A 6,607-nucleotide genomic window follows, 5' to 3' on the forward strand; every position below is an offset into this window, starting at 1 on the left:
CTAATTGCCTTTGTCCTGTTGTTATGACTGCTTAGAAATGTGGCCACGATGTTGTTATAAAGGTGTCCTCACACAGCGAGGACAGACAGAGTTTCAGCAGTGTTCAGAATGCCAGCACCCACGACACACTGAGTTTTCACATGAGGGACTGAGCGGGAGAGAATTCCCACGGATCACATTAGGCCCAGGAAGCCTTAATACTCATAGTCCATAGTCCAGCCTCCACTTCCGCTCTGCACTCACGCCTGTACGTGGAGGAGGTAAATGTATTCTCTAACTTCATTGCCCAGATCTCTTCCTTCAGTTTTTCCAAGGTAGGGCATCTCATTAAAACTAGTCTTTCAATTTGATTTGGTTTCATCTAGGAAAGGGGTTTGGTAAGTCACGTCTTCCATATGCGTTTCTGCTTATCCCCACACTGCGTTCCACTTACCCGTACAGGCACCCCCAACACACACACGCCAGCATACGCAGCAGCCAGTGGGCCAGCAAATATCAACAAAGAACCTTTTTTAAAAGAATGAATTTGTAATAATCCATGCTGTCTAGAGATGTAAGTTATTTACCTTATTAGGGAATCAGCTTATGATGCTATATATGACTTTGCCTGCATTTTATAGTTAAGAGATGTACATAAAAATTTAAAAATGCTATATTTTCACAGCTTCATTATAATGTCTGTTTAGCAACCCATGTCCATTGGTACTTTATGCTGAATACTGTGCAGTTGCAATAGAAATTCAGATTTTCGTAAGAAAATGAAATAGGAGGATACTGCATCTTTAAAAAAAGATAGAGTGAAAATATTTTGCTGTATTCGTAAACATATGTGATAGTGGAAAAGTATTTTCAAACTCGCAAATTTTACAGAGGTTGTAAATAGTTTGATGAAGTATGTTGGGGGAAAAAAAAGAGCTTCTAGTTTTCATCACAATAAAAAAAAAGAAACTTGTTCAGATATGCCTTGTATATCTTACAATTAGCAATATTGCCATGGGAACTCTGTTCTCCTTTGGCAGAGCACATTCCTTGTGCTCTGACAAAATGGAGTGGCCACTCGTCTCCATTTAGCCAGGATGGTTTAAAACACAATGTAGTCATTTTAAGTTGCAAACAACTGATTCCAAATTCAAAATATCTTTGCCTGGAAAGGGGGAAATAGCTGCATCGGATTTTACTTGTGCTAAAGAGAAGCTTCTAGCAATTGTTCTCTTTTATCCATTATCTTCCTCCTCAATGAACTAGTTCTTAACTGACTGAGCCACCCAGGCTCCCCTTATGAACTCGTTCTTGACGAGAACGGAAAACAACAAAACAACGGTAAGGTGTTTATTCTTGTTAAATTGCAGAGGGAATGAAGAGTTTGAAGAGTAGCTACATGTTGACAAGATGAAGAGCTATGGTTATGGCCACATGTTAAATGAATCTACACTGGCAATAGGAATAAGCTAATGCCCATTTTCAGAAATGAATTAAAAGCTGAAAGTGCCTGTCAATAGACATTATGACCAATGAGATATTCCTATACTTTTACACAGCAATAATTCTTCATTACACTGGGTCTTTCCTCCACACTTGGGAAACACACACACACACACACACACACACACTTAATATATGCACGTAGTAAACTGACTATGTTCACATAATCACAAAAATTCTTTTGTGATTTTTAAATATTCCTAATCTTGTTTATGTTAGTATTTCTTAATTTAATCTTACTTACAGAACATAACAATGCAAATCTGAATGTTAAGGTTCTCTTCAACATACATTCTGGCATATGGCAATTATAATTTTCAGGTAAAAACTTCACGGATTTGCCCCAAACAGGCAAAGCACTGTGCATGGCTCAAAAAAGTGTTGCTCAGTTAACAAAAGCCCGATTTATTTAGAGCAAAAACACTAGAGAGATTTGTTTGTCCTACTTTGTTTTGTCCACTAATATCAAAGGCACAGATTCATCTTTACATTTCTTCATTTCCTTTTTTCCCTAATATTTGCTGTTACCATACAAGAACCATTTTGGAATGAATATCCACGCCATCATTTCTCCCCTAAAAAGTCTACTGAAGACTGCTGACATTCAGTCAGCCTAGCTTTAACCAAGATTTGGAGTTGGTCCGGGAAATTACCAGAGTTCCGTTCAGAACTTCCCGACTTTTTCCTATAATTATTTTACTTCTAGAAGTGGAGTCATGAATAGAAATATGCAATGAGATTATACGAATAGACAAGAACCCTGGGAATTGTCCAGCCTTACCATCTCAGAGCACAAATCCACCCAAACAAGCTATCGAGGGCTATCAGTCAAATTATATTCTTTCAGAGCCAAACATTTGGTAAAAGCAATTTTTAAAAGTCTAACTGTGATTAAACACTCAGGCTTTAGACAGTGAAGACCACCCCGATAGGCAGTGATCTACTTACCTCTCCAGAACCAGACCACAGGTCTAGGAAATCATCAACCGTTTCCTCCTCTAAGTTTCAGAAAGAATGAAAAGGAGAAGGAAATGTGTCAGGATAGGGTGTCAAAGAATGAATGAAATGTCAAAGGAAAGGGGCTGGGTTCTTTAATCTCCCCAAAGTTAGGTCTTTCTGATTGGGCTGTTTTCTGCAAGGTGTCCAGAAGTGCCAAGTGAGAAGGTCCAAATTTCAGCAAACCACGCAAACAATAGCTCTTCTTTCTTAAAGCCTTGCTCTACACCAAGCATTCACCTAGACCACTTTTGGACACACTAACCCATAGACAGGTTTATATTTCATGGTTGGGAAATGGAAGCACAGAGAGAGTTGGCTGAGTCGCCGGCAAACACAGATACCCTGAACAGCAGAGTGGGAAGGTGAAGCCACGTACCTCTGGCTCTGCGGCCGGGGTTCTTCCCCCTGCACCACACTGCACATGCCTTCCCAGCAGCCACACTGTCCTGTTTCTCACTGAAGTTGTTTTATGGCCGGGTAGTCCTATTTTCCAAGTACAAGACAGCCCATGATAGGTCAGTGGTAGGTAAGATTTGAAATCGGTCTTTTCCTGGAAAGTCATGCATGAAGGATCATTGTAAACAAACAGCAATGACCAGTCTCCCTGAACCTGTCATTTTCCTCCCAAATGTTTGGCCTAGAGATCCCAAATCATGAACACTCTCCCCTAGTGGGTGGCATGTTGGCCACAGTGGGTCTTCTCCATTCTCCATATTTCTCTGTAAGCATAGTAAAAACCTTTCCACCTGCAGACCTTCTAGAATCTGCTCAAATGTATTTGAAGTCTTCACCTCCCTTGAACACATAGTTACTGACAGAGCCCACTCTTGGCGGCTGTTTTTGGGGTGGCAATCACAACCATTTAGATGCTGAGCAATGAGAGAGAATGGAGAATGCCTTTTCCGATTTCTCACCTGACGGTACCATCTCAGGATGTTTTAAATAGTCTTATGGGTAATTTGCTTATAGTATTGTTGTTAGTTTAATTGAATTTTGTGTAAGAAGCTGTCCAACATCAGAGGAGTCAACCCCCACCCCTTTTCGGTGTTACAAGGTCCCTGACACTATTGATTCATGGAAATACTAATGGGCTTAGAAAAGATCAAGAGAATGTCATTTCTTATGGTGTTTCTTTCTTCTGAAAATGAATCTCCTGAATTATGATCTTTCTCCCTGCTCCTTGGCTGAGGGAAGAGATAAAACCTGTATAAACAAATTCCCTTCTGTGCTGAGAGCAAGTGTTCTGTGTGCAGGAGCTGCCGCAGGAAGGGACTCTCTTCCCCATTAATTGGATTTCATAAGCAACAGTTTCTCAACAACCGAACCACAACTTGAAGTGAGTTGAAAGAGATAGATAGTGGCAATAGTCACATCAGGCCTTTGTTTTTCTTTCTGGGTTTCATCTCTAGAAATTGTAAATGTTTGAGACCACAGAGTCTGCCCTTTGTGCAAAGCAAGAACCAGGGACTGGGTGAACACTATCTTGCTTTTTCCAAAGTGGGCCCACCAAGACTTTCACAGAGATTCATTTTTGGGGAGAAATGAGGGTGAAGAGGAGGATAGGATTTGGGTCAAATTCTAGTCAAAGTGCTCAAGTAAGTATTCAAAAAGTAAGACATTTTAGGGACACACCAACATCTTCCCTTTGCTAATTTCAGGCTCCAAAGATACAGCATAAAACATTACAAAGAAATGCTTTTGCCCTACTTGTGTTTCTAGTTTTCCCATTGCAGGATTTTGTAATTACATCCAGACAGCAATATACATTTTGTTCCTCAAACTTCATTACGTTGGATGGGTATTGTTGAACTGGGGCACTGGTGCCTATATTCAAGGCTCTTTCCTATCAACTTGTCTGTCCGCAATTTGTTGTGTTTAAAAATCCATTTTTTAAAAAATCACCATCTCCCCCTCACCCCTGCCCATGGAATGGTGGCTGTATTGTTTCGTCCGCGTCTATGTGGGACACATTGCATCGTTGGCAAACCAACTCTCTGTGGATGCGAGATCACTACTTCCAAAACCAGCTTGAAAACATCATCTTATGTATTATGTCATCCTACATCATAATGCAATTATGTGTATCATAACATGCTCATTTAAAAAAAAAACAAGCCAGCAGATTCGTGTTTGTCCATTGAAGAATGTACTCAGAACTTTCTGTGTTGTGAAACGATGAGAACAGACCACCTTCAAGATACCCACCTGCCACTTAAAATGACTTAGTTATAATTAGTAGTAGTCTAGACGCTGCTCTTGGCGTGGGGGGGGTCAGTTCAGATGTCACGTTCTTCTGAATAAATCTCTCACTCATATTTGAAAAAAAAAAAAGATGGGAATAAAGAAAAATAGCATCTTTGGCCAAATCAAGCAGGTATCTTTTTTTCCTTTTCCTTGACACTTGGCTCATTATACATGATGACTGGATCACAAGATCCATCTGTGGAAAAATACAAAAACGTCCTTTAGTTTACAAAACAGTTATTCTAGGCTCTAAAGCCTCTGAACAGCAAATTGAATAGATGTGCTGCGTCTCATTCATTTAACAGATGTAATTTCACGAAAGACTCTTGGGTCTCTGACCCCAGAGAGTTAGAATGCCCACAGGAGGTCCTACACATTAAAGGACACCACCACCCCTCCCTCAGTGATGCTGGCAAGCAAAGGTGTTCATTTCTTAGATCTTCATTTGGTTTTCTGTTCAGAGTTTTAATTGCAAATGAATTTATTTCTCCAGCTTATCTAAAGATCTAATTTCCCAATAGTTTCCTCTGCATTTATATACTCTGTAGTGTTTAGGCAACCCCTGTTATAAGTTTATTAATATTATGTAAGTGTTGTTCTTGTATTTATGTATAGTGTATGTATTGTAAATATACTCAGAGCTTTTTTCCTTTTACTGTAAAATGGTGATTTTCTTTTTTTTTCTTTTTTCTTTTTTATTTTTTTTTTTGCCCTATGATGATGTAAAGGGAGACCCTCCTAATGAGATTCTCTCAGAGGATGATTATTCCAGTCTATTCTCAGAGATTTAAATGAACAAGTGTTATCGTTTTTAATGGTGTCTCAGACATATTCTGTTGGTGCATTGCTTTTCTGTATTCAACTTTCCTATGAATTGAGCTGTGAACCGAAATAGAGTTTAAACCTTAACTGTATGCATTTGTATAATTATCTGAATGAAGGCATGAAGGTTAAATAAAGCATTTTGTATGGAACAAAACTCCCTAATTATTACTAAGGCTGACTCAGACACTTTGGAAATCATAGTTATTAACCATTCTAATTAAACCTTTGTTATGAAAAGTTTTACCACTTGTGTATAGTGATTTGAAGCACAGAATGAGATATAGTGTGTACCCAAAAATGAACAGGGTTGGGTTTTTTTTTTTCTCATAACAATGAGCACCTAAAGAAGGATTCCTAACTTAATATTTTACTGAATATAAAACTAAAAAGTGGTCCAGATATGTGAAGTGATATGAAAAAGTTACACCTTTCAGAGCTGAAAATGGAATCTCTATAATTGAATGAATTATTTTTTTCAGATTTTGTGTATCATCTAAGTACAGAATGATCCATTTAGCACATGCCAAAGCTAATTTCTGTATATTTTTAAGAAAACTGGATTATGAGGCTTTGAAAATAAGACCATTAATGAGTAGAAAATCTTCTGAATAATTGCTAAAATAAGCACTTGAAGAATCTATGTAAGTATCTTCCTGCATGGTGTCCTTCCATTGAACATCTACAAGAAAAATCTATTCCCAATGAGAGTGCTAGTAAATACTACTAACAATTATACAGAAAGGTGATAGATGACAGTTAAAATAGTAATAATAAAATAAAACTTCATAGATGCTGGGCAGTATTCTAAGCATTATATTTGTTCCTTTTTATTCATTATGAAAGTTCTGAGTTAGGTTCTGTTATTATCTTAATTTTTACAGAAAAAAAAGTTGAGGCACGGAGTTTAGGCAATTGCCCCAGTCAGTCTGGTTGCAGGATTGGTGTCCTTAGCCATTAAGGGGCTTTGGGTTACGGGGCTGGAGACAATGGAAGGTGGGGAGCAGGGGCTGAGGTGGGAGAGAGAGAGTTAAGAGCATTCAATATCGCAGAAGCATTC

Source organism: Martes martes (genome assembly GCF_963455335.1).
Source record: "Martes martes genome assembly, chromosome: 3".
Taxonomy (NCBI): domain Eukaryota; kingdom Metazoa; phylum Chordata; class Mammalia; order Carnivora; family Mustelidae; genus Martes; species Martes martes.